General features: G+C 36.2%; 1 protein-coding gene across 2 annotated transcripts in view; it reads right to left on the reverse strand.

Moving 5' to 3' along the window:
• Ccser1 (coiled-coil serine rich protein 1) overlaps positions 1–16,762 on the reverse strand; it is a 1,132,558-nt gene that overhangs the window by 758,726 nt on the left and 357,070 nt on the right. The window lies entirely within an intron of this gene.

Consider the following 16,762-nt stretch of genomic DNA (forward strand, 5'->3'; position numbering starts at 1 on the left):
CAATGATGATTACAGTTTTAGACTATGTTTTCTCAATCAGTATTTCATTTATACATGGTACTTATTTAAATAATTAGTAAATGTTGACACAATAAAAAACCAGTAGAAGACAAATTTTATATCTAAAGTTTCTGATGATATGCTTATGTTATCTTGAATGAAAATATTCAGAGATAAAATTATAATAAATTAGTTTAATAGCTATTGGTTTTAATTGCTAAATCAACCAATAATAACTTTAGTTAGTTAGAAAGGCAGCAAACATAGACTTTTACATTAAAATAGTGGCATAAGTGGAAAATGTGTAATCCCTTGGTGGCATTAGCATGGAAAAGAAGAAAACTATGTTATACCGGAAGAGTTATCAGTCTAGCATGAGGCCCATTTTTACATGAAGGCAACTCGCAAAAGGAATATTCAAGAAAAGTCCCCTACTCTGCACTCCCTCTCACATACAGCCCATTTGCCTAAAACCAGAAGCAGGTTTCAAAAGGTCCCTCTTCCTTATTCTATCAGAGAGATGGATGCTGACTTCTGAAGAAAATTCTTGATGTCCCAGTCCTGGGGTACAAAAGAGGATTTTAACAATGCAAGTTAACCAGGCCTTGTCTTCATTTATTTTAATCTCATAACTTACTGTCCTGAAATCTAGCTATTTTCTTTGTCTTGTTAATTCTCTACAATTTACCTTTCTTGATAAAATATGCAATAATTTCAAAGCTGTCCTTTAAGTCATCCCTCATTCCCCTGAGTGCTACCTGTGGGTGAAGTTGCAGCTGTTAATAAGTTGCACATGCTCTTGTGGTTAACCTGTCTTCCTTCCATCTAGTTTATGGGACCCTACCTGTAGAACCTGGAAGGGTGGGGGGAGGAATCAAAGAGAGCCTGTATAAAAATCTGTGTTTTCTAAATTGGGAAGAGATATTTTAACAGGTGTGGATGACAGTCTAGTAAGAAAATAGACACGGACAACAAGACTCTAAGAGACATAAGAACTTTGAAAGTATCCGCTATGTTTACATGCAAGTGCACCATGTTGTTATCTGGAAAAATCATACACTTAGCTCTAATTCCAAAGCTACTTACTGCTACCCCAGCTTTCTCAGACATACAACTATATCTACTCCTTACTTGTTCAAATATGAATATATTGACACATGTGAAAGATCAACATGGTAGCGGGACAGTACCAAACATGCTATTCATGCTTATACATGGTTCAGTTACCGATACAAGATTATAATAGCAATAACTCTCTTCTCACTTCAGATGATATTTGTAATTTATATTTAGGAATAAAAGTAAATAATTGCTATACAAAATTATATAATTCAGAATTTCAATTATTTTTCTCTAAGTTACCTTAGTTTTGTAAAATTGAAAAAACATTATATGAGCAGAGCTTTTACATTCCCAACTTAGGTTGCTAGTGCTTATGTCATGCAGTTCAAAACAGATACATAGATAGATATAGATAAACAGACACACAGATAGATAGATATAGATAAACAGACACACAGATACATAGATATAGACATACGTGTGTGTTTGTGTGTGTGTGTGTGTGTGTGCGAAAACTGAAAATCTCTGCAACTGTCAAATATCTAAGATGGGACAGATATAGAAATACACACAGAAGATAAAATTAGCCATGAGTTTCATACTTCCGGAATTGTAAGAGTGACTGCTGGCATATTTTTCTCCATTATGAAAATTCACAATCCCAGGCAAGTGATAGCAACTGAAGTTGTCACAACTGAACGTTGACTTTGACTCGGGGAGCTCTTCTCAGTTTTACACATCTTCCTAGTTTATTCCAAATAATAATTACAAATGAGAGTGACCTGTGATATTTTATTTCTGTAAGAAAAATCTGACCTATTATAAAAGCACAGTGAATACAAATTGGATGGAGTCTGTTAGCAGCAGACTGCTGAGCAGTTCTGGTCTTCAGAAGCACCTTTCACACTGCCAGTCATTAGTCTTAGAATTATAATTATTGCTTTCCTTACTAGAGCACATGAATTATATTTAATAACCGTCAATAGAATAATTAGTATTGTAGACATTAAAGTTTTCAAAAATCTAAACATTATTGCACCTAAAGCACCTAAGTGTCTAGTGAAATTCCATGGAAAATATTCTGATGACAGGAAAAGCACAAAACATTTGCACATGAGGTCCTAGTTCTGCCAAGGTGCAAGTGTGGAGGCCCCAGTGCTCTTGTGCTCATAAGTGGACAATGCTCACACGACAAGCTCCTCACACCCCACTGTTAGCCATCTTCTGATTACTGGGCTCAGTGGTTCATTAAATACAAAACCATCACAAACAAAAACGAAAAATATACTGTCTACTAGCCACCATTCACCCAGCTTACCTCCAGGAACATTTGTAGGTTTGCATGATAGTAACCAACATTCCCTGATGCCCAGGGTGGCTGATGGAGTCTTTATAATTTAAATATTAGTTATATTTATGTAAGTCTGAATTGGGACTTATAGACCTTTCTCTATTCATAACTAAAATAAATGAGTTCCCATAAAAATAACAGCTGAAATAATAAATGTTGTAGTAACAGTATTCTCAAAGGCCAGAGGATATGAACTGGTACTGAAAATATTTATCTTTAATCTACTGTAGTAGACTGACTTCATGCGCTTGGCACTAGGACTCTTTGTGAGATAAGAATTTATTTTTACCAATCTTTCTAGTATAAATCTGTTTTCAGTATGACAGACAAGTATAATGGAAAATATATTTCTTGACAGAAAGTAAAGAAGAATTAGAGGAATTTTCCTTGCCATGGAGAAAAATATGAGCATTTTCACAATTTTCTCCTCATTTTTTTATTTTTTGAAAATTGAATACCATTTTGATAGTGACAAACATTTTTTACACATACAAGAACTTTTTCAAATCATTTGAAAAACCTTCAATACCAAAGCCAACATAAGCCATGAAATGCAAGGTGTGTCACCCAGCAGACACCAACTACCTTGCTATCACGTGAGCTGTTTGGTATTCTTCACTGAAGACAATGTCTACAGCCAACACACACCCCAGTGACATCCTTACTGGGATCTGAAGAATCACCACAGTGACTTACATATCTCCCAGGAACAGATAGGTCACAGTCACCTAACCTCTAACCACCCAAAGAAATAAGCAAACACAACAAACCAGACTTTCATACATATATTTAGAGTTATAGAGAATCAAATAAAAAAAACACTGAATTTGGGGAGTCTATTGCCAATTTCATGAAATCGTAGATTACTTGTGTTGAGTTTGTGCTGCGCTGGAGTATGACTAAGACATGTACAGCATCATAAATACAGATTAATGAATTGATATCATAGAGGGTACCATAAACTGCCAGTTTGAGGAATTGTTTACAAAAATGTAATGATTATTTCATTCATCAGTCACCTGTTTCCTTTCAATATATAGTGCCTATGTTGTTTTGGGAAAGTTGTACTTTAAATAGTTTCTTAACTGGATATTTGACCATTTAGACATGTTTAACGACAGAATCAAGATCTCTCTGTGTGTCTGTCTCTGGTTCCCTCTTTCTCTGTGTAAGTTGGAAGAATTTAATACCATTAGAGAAAAAAAAATGTACATATAACTAATTATTTTACTGTAACCTATGATGCAGACAAAAGCAGAGTCAATTGAACATGTCTTGGGATAACTTACAAGTCTGCCATGGTGCAGAATCTCTCACTCTCCACATCTCTCTCACATCATAACCTGACTCTTAGCCTGTCACACTGTCCTCACTCAGGCCCTGGGAAGTGTCACACTCTACCTCGCTTCAGAGCCTTCATGTATGTGTTATCTACACTCAGAACATTCCTTTCCCACCTTCGGTTTACTGTCAAGATATATGTTTAGGGGAACCTTTGTTCTCAGCTAGTACAGCACCCCACAAAGGTACACTGATTCCCCTTTCTGATAGTAAACTCTTTGCCACAGTATTATCAAATGTGCAGTTATGATACATTGGCAGAGATCCCTCTGAACACACCGAACTACACACTTCTTGTTCTACATGCAAGTGAGTGCTGCACAGGGTACCACCATAGACACCTGTTAAAATATCACCAGGGAAAAGGGAAAAGGCAGATGGATTTCCAGGTGCTTAAGGAAAATCAAAGTAGCAGTGTCTATGCAAACTGCCATTTGCAGTGGTTTCCTTTCCAATCTTAAGAAAAGATGCATATGGTGAGGATACTAAGCTGCTCTCAAAATTTTGAAAGTACTTGCTTTGCCTTAAAAAATACTGTCTATCCTGGCTATCAATCACTAGAATCTTTTCTACAACCTGATAGCTCATGGTGACCTATCTCAGGTTCTCTACTTTTGTAGAAACATATGTCTTGAGATCAAACTTAAAGATCGTTATTACACTTATCAATAGTTGGAATCAAGGAACATAGAAATGTTTATAACAATAAGATGGAGAAAATAATGGGCCAAGCCAGTGTTTAAAGAAATCATTTCACATATGTAAATATATTCTCAAATACATATGTTGTTTTCACTGTGATTTATCATCTTATTGTAGGTATTCTATGCATCTAGTTTTCTGTTATTGGGTTAACACTACAATCAAGTATCTTTCCCAGAAAACTAAAACACACAACACCACAGGCCCCTCATGTACATGGAAATAAACTTAACTCTCATGTGATTTTCTCTGATACTGTAAAAGAGATTCTTTAAAAAAAAATCTCACATTGTTCAGTCTTCCTCTATCTAATAGATATGGATCAGTTTTGTAAACCTGTACATGTTTTAGTCTCATGCTCAAGTTTTCTGTGAAATGCATCAATTAAACAATGTATATTTTCTAGTGCATTGTCACATTTATATGTTCAGTTTTTAAACTATACAATTCTCCTCTGTGATAATGGGACAGTTTCCTATACCGTTATCTATTAATATGCAGAAAATGACTATCTAGAAAATGTAGGAGCTTAGAGATGTGGCTCAGTAGTCAAGAGCATGCCCTAGTATGCTTCCAATTGCAATGATAAACACTGTTTACAACGACTTGGAGAAAAAAAAAGGTTTAATAGGCTTACAGATTCTGCGTGACTATCCATCATAGAGGGAAGTCCAGATAGGAATTCAGGATAGGGACCCAAAACAAGAACTGAAGCAGAGAGAATGGGGGCATGCTGCTTATTGCCTTGCTCTCCATGATTTGCACAGCTAACTAACTTATACAACCCAGAGCCACCTACTAAAGGATAGCACTGTCTACAGCGCCTAGACCTTTCTACGTCAATCATAAATTAAGAATTGTCCTGTAGAGAAGCCCAAAGGTCAACGTGATGGAGGCAATTATTCAATTGATATGCCCTCCTTCCAGATAGGTCTAGATTTATGTGAAGTAGTCAAAAACTATGACAGGGGTGTACTTTCTTGTAGAAGATCGATGCTGATTCTCAGCATCATGCCAAGTTGCTTACAACTTACTATAGACTCTCTGCAGGGAAACTGATTCCTTATTCTAGATTTTCACACCTACACTCACATGTGCTCTCTCTCTCTCTCCTCTCTTCCTTGCCCTTTCTCTCTCTCTCTCTCTCTCTCTCTCTCTCTCTCTCTCTCTCTCTCTCATACATACACACACAATTTTTAAAAAACTGTAAAAAATATAAGAAAAGTAAACCAGAGATGATTAGTTTGAACTCTAAAAAATATTTCTCTGAAAATTTTAAAAATTAAAAAGAAGACAATCAAAAAGTGTATTAAGGAACCTGGGAATTGACCATAGATACTTATGAGAATAAGCAATTCATGAGACATTTGACCTATATATTTTAACTAATTTAAACTATTTAATGAAAAAATAAGATGGAGAACTCACTATTCATTTTGTTTTCCTTGAAAGTTCACAAACTCTGGCTCTGGTACTATTGAGTTACTATAAACTTCTACTCTACAGTAAGAATTTTATTTTTTTAGCACAGTGTAATTAGCAAGATGGGACTGAACATTTACAACAGCAACTGTATACTGAAAAATATTTATTGTCACTGCTACTTTTGGGCTCTCTTTTTTCATTATACATATAAAGAGAGGGCCGGGTGATGGTGGCGCACGCCTTTAATCCCAGCACTCGGGAGGCAGAGGTAGGCGGATCTCTGTGAGTTCGAGACCAGCCTGGTCTACAGAGCTAGTTCCAGGACAGGCTCCAAATCCACAGAGAAACCCTGTCTCGAAAAACCAAAAAAAAAAAAAAAAAGAAGAAGAAGAAAAAGAAATAAAGAGATAATGATGTCCCCATAGCAGTGTAATTGGAGGGCCCTCAGTTAATCTTTCAGAATATACACACCCTACACCTCCAGAGACAAGGATGTCACATTCAAATAGGATAAGATTACATATAAATGGCCAGGACGTATGGAAGGGAGTGGCCAGAATCTCTGGTAAGAATTCACTGACTTTCTGCACTGTGCCTGTCTATGAATGAATATAAAGTCAATAATGAACTCAGGACCTCCTACAAGTCATGGTGATTCAGATAAATATGACAGCTGTTAGGCTTGGAGGATAGTGTTTTAAACCCCTTGCCCATTCATTGGTCTCTTCTGAGTGAGAAGGCATGGTGACTATTGTTGTGACTTCCCTGCAACAACATATCCTAAAGAGGAACAGTGAGCCACATAAATCTATTATTCCTTAAGTTTCTTTTGTCAGAGTATTTTTAATCACATCAACTGAAAAGAAACTAAACACTGAAGTAAGGAAGCATGCAGTTTGGTAGAATAGATTAGACACATCTTTTCACAGTCCCTGGGCATGAAAAAGCCATCCTTTCAGGTTAATGTACTGTTGGAGGCAGCATCTATCCCACCTATTCCTATCCCCATACTCTGTCTCCAAATGTTCATATTGCTTTGAGTTGCTTGTTCTTCTCATGGGTCTAATAGCAATCTCTTTGTGTGTATGTGTGTGTGTGTGTGTGTGTGTGTGTGTGTGTGTGTGGTACTGTACTTGCCACGTTGTCTCTAACTCTTTTAGGTGATTGTGGATTTTTTAATCATGCTTTACAATTCTAAAAGTCTAGCTTCCAGCAGTATTCTAATAGCTATCTGTAGCATGGGTGAAAGCACAGCAATTTCACATACATAAAGCAAATGTGCTAAAGATTGTACAGTATTAGCCATAGACTTATACATTACAATTGCTCATGAAAAATTTGAGAAATTTGCTTGGAGAGTTACCAAAGGCAATCATATTCAAAACAAAACCATTCATTCAGAACCTTAGTGATATGTAACAATGTAGGCTAATAACTCTGACAGGTATCGATGACGATGGCAGGAAGAATGATAAAGGGTGGAATATGAAGGGGCGGGCATCAATCAGTTTCATAAGTTGACAGTGTGGGGCTTGCTGATATGTTTAAGGAAAGCTCTTACTATTGTGGGATGCTTGCTTTTTATGAGATAAAGTTAAAATTAAAAGCCGGCTATTTGATGAAAACTTTCTGTTAAGTTTAAGAAACACTGCCATTTACTTACATATCTTTCCAAACAAGAAATGTTGGGGAATATTATTTTTAAGGTGTGTTACTTTTGTTTATGTTGCAATTGTTTAACTCTGTGAAGCTGTGTTGCTGTGCCTGTCAAGAACACTTGATGGTCTAATCAAGAGCTGAACGGACAATAGCGAGGCAGAACAGAAAAATAGGTGGGCCTGGCAGGCAGAAAGTACAAATATGAGGAGAATTCTGGGAGATGGAATCTGAGACTCTTGGAATGAGAATGGAAGGGGAGGAATTCAGAGTCAAGTCACCCAGCTACACAGCCAAGACATGGAGTAAGAAGGAAAGAAAAGGTACAGACATAGAGAAAGATAAAAGCCCCGAGGCCAAAGATAGATGGGATAATTAGAGTGAAGAAAAGATAACAGGAAACAAGTCAAGCTAAGGCTGGGCCCACATTCATGGCTAACACTAAGTCTTCATGTGTGATTTATTTGGGAGCTGGGTAGTTCCCCCCCCAAAAAAAGTCCAAAAAGCCAAAGAGTAAAAGAGCAAAAATGTCACATTACAAGTAAATCTAATTACACCTCTCACAATAAATCATTTGACCTACAAGTGAAGCAACGCCACGACCTGAGTGAAGTATAATGTGTGCTTGTAGTTGCATTAACAAAATAAATGGAGCTAAAAAAATAAGGTGTTTGTAGTCAACGAATAGTGTTCCTTTAATTACCAATCCTACTTTCATCCCAAACCTTGATGCTTTAAAAACTATTTTATATCTCAATTGCATTATTACTTATATTCGAAATACCACAAGCTATATTTAGCCAACCTAAAACATATTATAGCCTGCATTAAACGGACTGCAATCCAGGTTACTGACAACTACATTAAACAACACTTATATTGTGTAGTAAATGAAAGGGCTAGCCCCACAAGCCCTGCTAAAACTGGATAGTTGTCACATGGCGGGGAAGAGACAGAAATCTTAAATAAATAAATAAATAAATAAATAAATAAATAAATAAATAAAGTTTGAAAAAGACAATTTTATGTCTCAGGACTAAAAACATGGTCTGTAAATTAAAGTCAAAAAAGTTATAATATTTTAATTATCAAATTTGTTTAAAAATATTTATGTTCTTAGAAAATCATATTAGTATAATAGTAACTGAGTAATCGCAGTAACAATTTTTTAACAGTTTAACCCAGTATTTATTAACCATATGAGAACAGTCAGTCATGATTTTTATAATAATATATATTGGTTTCTGTAAAAACTAAAGCTGGGAAATTTTGTCAAAACTAATTTCCTGAAAAAAAATGTATTGATAGCTTATAGTATGAAATGATTTCAAACATATTGTGATTCCAATGGTGATGTCAAAATCCTCATAAACCTTAGAGGTGAAATCACTGTTCTCAAGGAAGACCTTTAAAGATGCCTGACTATAAAAAAATGCGTTTACTTTGTGAATAAGGGAAACTTAACCTTTAACAGAAAAGAAACAAAATTGACGATTACTTCTCTTTGAACTGGACCCACCAGTGAATGTTGCTAAACATAACAGGTCTGATGACCAGTATCAACGTATATCTGGGTTAATAGGTGAATGTCACAAAAATGTCCATAGTAGAAACACTTGCTGCAACACACGAAATCCTTGATGTTTGTGAGAGAATATGAGGCTAGACCTTGAAACAGGGCTTGCAGATTATCGTATCTGAACTAATTAAACTACAGTTCACAGTAGCAGAATTACTCTTCTTTACTGATCAGTACAGCAAGACAAAAATGATATTCCATGTGGCTATTATCTCCAGGTCAGATAAGTCAGGAAGCACACAATGGTTTGTGTCGCTGTTGACAAGTCCTTTCTAACTCTGGAGACACAGTCACATAGATCCCTGGCCTCTGTCTTCTTCTTTGAATGTTATCTCTGGTTCTTTCTCTCTGTGCTTTAGTGTACTTGACATTTAGACAAGATAACAGGGGCTGTGGGTGGCATGGCTTCTCTTTCAAAGAAGCAGCCGAGACACAGATTGGTATCAATGTTGTTTTTGCAAGAGGTCTGAGAATAAAAAGACAATGTGCAGACTCCTAACATAACCAAAGAGGAGCTGGAAAAAGGACACTCTAGTTCACTCTTTACCTCAAAATAGCTCACTTATAAAGGAAAACAGAGAAATAAACTTCAAAAATCAAACAAGCCCATTCAGAGTAAACAAGACTACAATGGAAAAGTTTGCATGTCACATCTACTGTTTTATATTTGAAGAGGAAAAAAATATTCAAAGCTTTAAACATAGAAAGTCTGTTCCCAGAGAGTGCATCACCCTCTCCACTCTCAACAGGGAAGGCTATCTGGTAAATGCCTCAGTGATGTACCACACTGTAAGTGACACCCCTCGGGGATAGAAAGATACAGGCAATTGTAACACCTGAAAGAATTTAGCATTATTTATTTGCAGACAACACTTTTGTTCTTTTTTTCTTCCACAAGCAACTTGGGTTAAATGGTTCATCTCCTGGGAAAGCCCTTTCTGTCCACCACTGCTCTGACAGTCTTCTTGGGAATGTGAAGCAACATCTACCCCACCTTGCCTACCTGTCATGAAACGTGATCTGCAGATTCTGGTCCCCAAATATGAACAGCAAAAATGACAGAAAACCAATTTGGCTTATTTATCATCACGGAGCATCACTGAGGAGCCAGTTCTCCAGGACAGTCTGCCGTGTACTTGGCTCTTACATTTGCTTTGCTGCTCTGCTGCCATCGCCTTTCCTTGCAAGTTCCCCTTTTCGCATGACCACTAAAATCTGGATGGCCTTCATTTAGCTCAGCCCTGAGCCCACTGCTGTCCCTGATCATCCTGAGCCTTTAAAGACTGACCTGATTCTTGTGAGCTACTACTATTCTCCAACAAACAACAGACACATGTTCTGTATGTGAACTAAAGTGTTTCTCTGGAATTTCTTCCAAAGGTCTCTATATCCTGCTTTCGGGGAGCTCCTAAAGTAAAGGCTCACACACAGTGTGACACTGTCCCATTACTTTGCTTCTCAGATGGTTTTTGTCACATCCCTCTCTTACGTCTTCAGCTTTGCTTTAGAGTATTATTGCTGTATACAAAATAAAAATTCACTAGTTAGATGCTTTATAAAAATTTCAATTTTAATTAATAGGCTAATCTTTTTCCAACTGCTCCACTCCAACATTCCAGTGCAATTTCCAAGCTCTTACCCCTCTCAACTCTCCAGGTAATTGACTCAACTTACGAGCTCTTAGTTTACGAGGAACTGTACCACATTGCTATTTTAGAAAATTACTTCTTATCTATAAAAATGCAACATAAAACATAGAGATGCTTAGAACATGGCATCTGCCCAAAGCAGGCATTTGGAGTTACTTGATGAATCCAATGCTATTCAGTAAAGCGCTACATGTTCTGTCCAAAAACTGTACTGCATTTAGAAGGAAAAACATGTTAGCTATTCCGCAAGTGACCTGTTTTTGCCAGGGGAAAAGTTGCCTGAGAGGTCAGCATTAGAACATTATATGAGCTGTGTTTTAATATCCTGATTTAAAATGGAGTAACATGCACCATAAATCTGGTAAGTCGTACATTATGGTGCTCAAATTTCTTTTCAGAGGTAGTGCTAGGAAATTGACTTTAATTCATTTTCTCCCTTTGTTCATTAGAAGTGCAGAAATTGATGGTTGGTTTCCGTGATTATCTTGTCTTTTAGGTGATAGACTATTTTCTGTTCTCAGAGTATATTGTCCTCCTAAATTATCAAGAGAAACTTTAGGACATGCTTTCCAACATTTTAAAAGTAATTATCTTTTCAATACGCTAAGCTTTTCCTATATGTGTGCCTTCCTAAAAGTTCTATAATCTGAAATTCTACCTTGAGTTTGAACAAATACTTCATGTAGATATGAACAATGTTTTTAAAAGATATATACATTTTTTAAACACAGTAATTTTAAATTATACTGACCTAGGAAAGGGAATACATGTTATTAGATTTTTTTTTACAGCTGTGTTTTAAAAGCAATGAAATAAAAGAAGGGAAAAAAGGGAGGGAAATGTACAGGGAAAAAGTCTAAACTGTTTGAGAGAATTTGAGCAGTTTGTATATACAGAGAAATTTCTATAATAAATATACTGATTAAACTTGTGGAACCAAGTTTATCTTCTATTTAAGATCGTGACTTAGGTAAATTTTCTCTTGCTGTGATAAAACACTATGACCAAAAGCAACTTGGGTTTATTTCTTTTTACAACTATCAGAACAAACTCATTAACTGGGTGAAGTCAAGTCAGAAACTTTGGCAGAAACTGAAGCAGAGAGCATGGAGAAATGCTGCTCACTGGCTTGCTCAACATGGCTTGCTCATTCAGCTTTCTTATACCACCCATTACCACTTGCCCAAGGACAGTACTACCCACCTTGGGTAGGGAACTTTGACACCAATCATTAATCAAGAAAATGGCCTCAAGTTGCCTACAGGGCAATCATATGGAGGCATTTCTCAATGAAAATTACCCTTTCCTAGCTAGTGTATAGGGGTTTCTTTTCATGCTATTTTTTTTTTACTTACAGTGTGTATCAAAGAAATGGGTTTTATGTTTTCATATATATATACATATATATATATATATATTAACCATTGACTATGTATAATATATACTAAACAGTATGCATAAATTGTTAGAAAATGTGATCCTCTTCAGGAGTATTGTAAAAATATTTCTATGAGAATTGTTTAATCATGAACACACATAAATGAAGCATGCTAGCCACATAATGTACACTTCAGAAATTGTTTACTTTGGGTTTTTACACACTGGGAAACTCAGGATTTGTGGTGTCCTTTCTGTAAAGCAATTGAGATTTGAATAGATCCTTCTGACCTCAAGGAACAATAAAGCAACAAGGGGACAAACACTATCTTTGACCTCTGGATCAAGTTCTAAAGTTTCTGAATTTACCTAGATTTCACAAAAAGGTTAGAATTCAGTTGCAAAATAGCTCAGCTTTTAAAGAAAAGTGAGTATGCATGTTGTCTAATTTTTTTAATGCTGTGATGGGACATCATGATCAAAGCAACTTACAAATGAAACCATTTAATTGGTCTTCCAGTGATGTGGGAAGTTCTTCTGTATATGTGTTGCTTTTGTTGTTTAATGAATAAAGCTATTTTGGCCAATGGCTTAGCAGAGTACAGACTGTCTAACATCTGTAATATTCCATTAGCTCTATTTGTTCAAAAGGTATGTGGTAATATGTCTGGATATTAAAAGCAGATATGCTTCTATCAAAAATATCACATTTATATTATTAACACAAGACTTTTATTATATAATTTTTATAAATCATTGGCTTGACATTTTTGTATTTAAATAATTGTAGAAGCACATTATTCAAGTGTATATTTAATAATAAATACTCTATGTTCTAGCACCTGAAGGAGATTAAGAGCTCCATGATCATACTTAAAACTATTGAAATTATGTGACCTATTCTTTGTGTGATTAATCAAGCCATATATACTGATAAATAATTTAAAAATTAGGTTGTTTATCTTAAATTGAAAATCTGCACACTCTCATCACAGCATCACATCATCTTATCTATCAAAAGAAAGGATACAATAGACATATGTGTGTGTGTGTGTATTACTTAACAGTACTGAGAATAATTTTATTCTGTCAGACAAGAAATAGTATTATCTGAATACATTTGACATACATTTATTTTAGTTAATATGTCATAATATTATGAAACTGACTTATAAAACAAATAAATAAGCACATAAATATCAATTTAGTTAAGAGAAAGGCTTAACAACTCAACTCTTCCACAGGCTGAAGAAAAAAGAATGACTTCATTTGTCCTGATTTCTATTCTTACGTTTCCATTATCTAGTAAGGGATGTAGTTAGAGTGTGTGTTTAAGTATGGGCATGTGGCTGAATAAAGAAAACCACCCACGCCTCTGTTATAGCCATGCGCAGCAAATGCACAGAGATGCAGCTATTCTGGACAGCTACAGAAACATGGGATTCTATCTTCAAAGCAGTTGTACTTGATGCAAGTATTGGATTTTAATATAATGCTATCAGGACAAATGGGGTGAAGTGAGGAGAGAAACCCATAAAGACAGAACCAAATGAATAAAATCATGGTGTGAAGAGACTTGAATAGAGAGATAAAGCTTCAGAATAAGCAGCTTTCTTTATTATAAATGAATGAAGCCGCTAAACAGAAGACTGCTTGAAATGCCCCTAATAAAAATATCTCAACAGAAACAGAATGATTGGGTATGAGATAAATAAAACATGAAAGAAGGGAAATTGAAATTTCTAAATAATATGTGAGAACACAGTATTTTCTAGACTAACATTCTAAGCACGTTAGGCAGTTAGCAGAAGCAAAACACTTCTATCGTGTTTATTAGACTTACTAGTTCCATTATCACTGATTGAGTATATTTTACATATGTGACTGAGTATATGCTGGTACTTAAAAGCCTGCTCCCACATACACATGTATCCATCTCAAATGTTCTCCTCTGAGAATATGTATGAAAACCGTGGCTGGGATAGGATATCATGAGCCAACATGATTATCAGTTGCCTTCAAGGTAGTAATACTAGTCACAGAGTATAATAGTCTGTCTTGGACACTGGACTCAGTTAAAGGAATCTCTAACAGAGGATAAAACATCACAAATATGCACATCCCAGCATCAAAGTTGAAGTCTTCATGTACTCTACACACAGAAGAGAGTGTGTTTCTTAGGAAACAACAGGTTAAATCTACATAACTGATTAGCAACATTCAATAATTAGACATGTTTTCCATCATTTGAGATGTCAAGAACATCTTACAAGTAAGGAAGCAAAATGATAATGAAAAATGAAATGTTTCCAACTTCATCTTACTTAGAAAGTAATAACTTAGCATGATGTTTTCATTAATGAAGCTCTAAAGCACAGACTTCTGGACCAAAAACTAAGGTTTCCTGACATCTCTTTGCTACAGGGAGATACAAAGAAATCAGGAGACACCGACAGTAACAATGACTTGTGTTACCAGAGGGTACGTTCCAGAAGAAGTCTTCCAGATGCAGAACAACAAATGCACACATGCATTTGTTACATAAGGGACACACTACCATGACTTTCTAAGGCCACATGACAAACTCCATTGTGTAATCTAAAGCTGATTCCTATACAAACAAGCTTTCTTGCAAAGATATTTACCAAGAAATTTGGCATATGTGTTTGTGTGCAAAACCAGTGGAAATGTAAGGCCCACAGGGGATCAGTCTCCTCACATAGGCTTTTGAGTTGGAGTTCTTGTCATATCATAGGTTCTCACTGTAAGGGAATAACATTCACTGCAATTTCCATTATCTCTGAAACCAGAATATCCAGTATTGAGTATCTTGTCTCATAATTTGTGTGCAGAACATTCATGTATCCTCACAACTGTGTTTGTTGCACATAAAATGTACCAATTATGTAATTCCAGCTTCCCTGTCCTCACCATTTTGAGGTGACTATTCCATATTAATTCTCAAATTTCTATAGTCATGAATCCCAGCAAAGAGTGGGTGGACACTGTAGTAGACAAATATCTTAGAAATTGGTAGATTTGTCAAATAGAGTGAATTGAACTTATATTATGTTTGAAAATGTCATCCTTAATAATGCAGATTTGTTTTTGTCAACCTATAAAGAAAGAAATTTTCTTTCATCAGAGTAAACATGTATAATGCTGTCAATAAATTCAAAAACTCATATCAAATCTGTGAGTCAAGGTTTTTGTTGAATTTAATGAGAAGCTAATATTTGTGTGTCATACTGATATTAAAATGAAGAACTTGCTTCGACTGAAAATAAAGGTTTACTTCATGTTCTCTGTTGTCTTTGAAACAGTTAATATAGCCAATAAAAGATTGTTCATGCTTTTGAATTTGTGTCTCTCTATCATATTACCAATTCTTTGTTGATTCCCGTGTTAGGTTTGTGGCAATTATCCTGGACCTCACTCTCAAACGTTTAAGAAACATAACAACAAACCAATTTAGGTCTCAGAATAATTAAATATACAACATATGTAGTAAAGTTACTGCACACAAAATGTGTTTGGGCTCATAAAAATGACATGGTCTTAAACTTCAATTTCTCTGCTACTGTGATTTGAAGTTTTATTTAAGCCCATCAATCCTGACATACCTCATTGTTATTTATAGCTGCAAATGTTCTTCAGTGTAGGTTTGCACGTAAGTATATGGAAAATACAACGTATATCACACAATCCTTGTATCATTGTTGAAACGCATCAAAGGAAAAGGCAAATATTTTGTCCACACTGCTCAGGCTGTGTACCCTCGGTGTAGGGGACCATACTGCTCCGGCTGTGGACACTCGGTGTAGCGGACTACACTGCTCAGGCTGTGGACACTCGGTGTAGGGGACCACAGTGCTCAGGCTGTGGACACTCGGTGTAGGGGACCACAGTGCTCAGGCTGTGGACACTCGGTGTAGGGGACCACAGTGCTTAGGCTGTGAACACTCACTGTAGGGTACCATACTGCTCTGGCTGTGCACACTCACTGTAGTGGACTACACTGCTCAGGCTGTGGGCACTCACGTAGTGAACCACAGTGCTCAAGCTGTGGACGCTCGCTGTAGGGGCCCACACTGCTCAGACTGGACACACACACCTGTGGTGGACCACACTTCTCAGAGTGGATAAACACCCTATGATGGACCCTGCTGCTCAGATTTTCAAAACGCACTGTGGTGGACCACATTGCTCTGATTGTATATAGACACTGTAGTGGGCCACACTGGTCATGTTGTATTCACATACTGTTGGGGACCACGGTGTTCAGATTATACGTCCCCACTGGTGGTCCACGTTTCTTACATTTTATACATGTACTGTGGTGGACCATCTTGCTAACATTATGATTATGAACTGTACTGAACTCAGTGTTTAAATTGTATACAGACTGTCGGGAGCAACATTACTTGCATTGTATACACATCCCATTGTCCAAATTTACCTCCGAAAATGACTTATCAAACAATTAAAATAAAACACGATAGTATAATATGGAGAATTGAAACATTATCAGACTTTTAGCTTAGTGCTGCAATTATATAGATCCCCATGAGATGGGGAAATAGGCTAGATCTCCTGAGAAAATTGGGAGCATAGGTGTTG

The sequence above is a fragment of the Microtus pennsylvanicus genome, chromosome 8 (genome assembly GCF_037038515.1).
Source record: "Microtus pennsylvanicus isolate mMicPen1 chromosome 8, mMicPen1.hap1, whole genome shotgun sequence".
In the NCBI taxonomy this organism is placed as follows: domain Eukaryota; kingdom Metazoa; phylum Chordata; class Mammalia; order Rodentia; family Cricetidae; genus Microtus; species Microtus pennsylvanicus.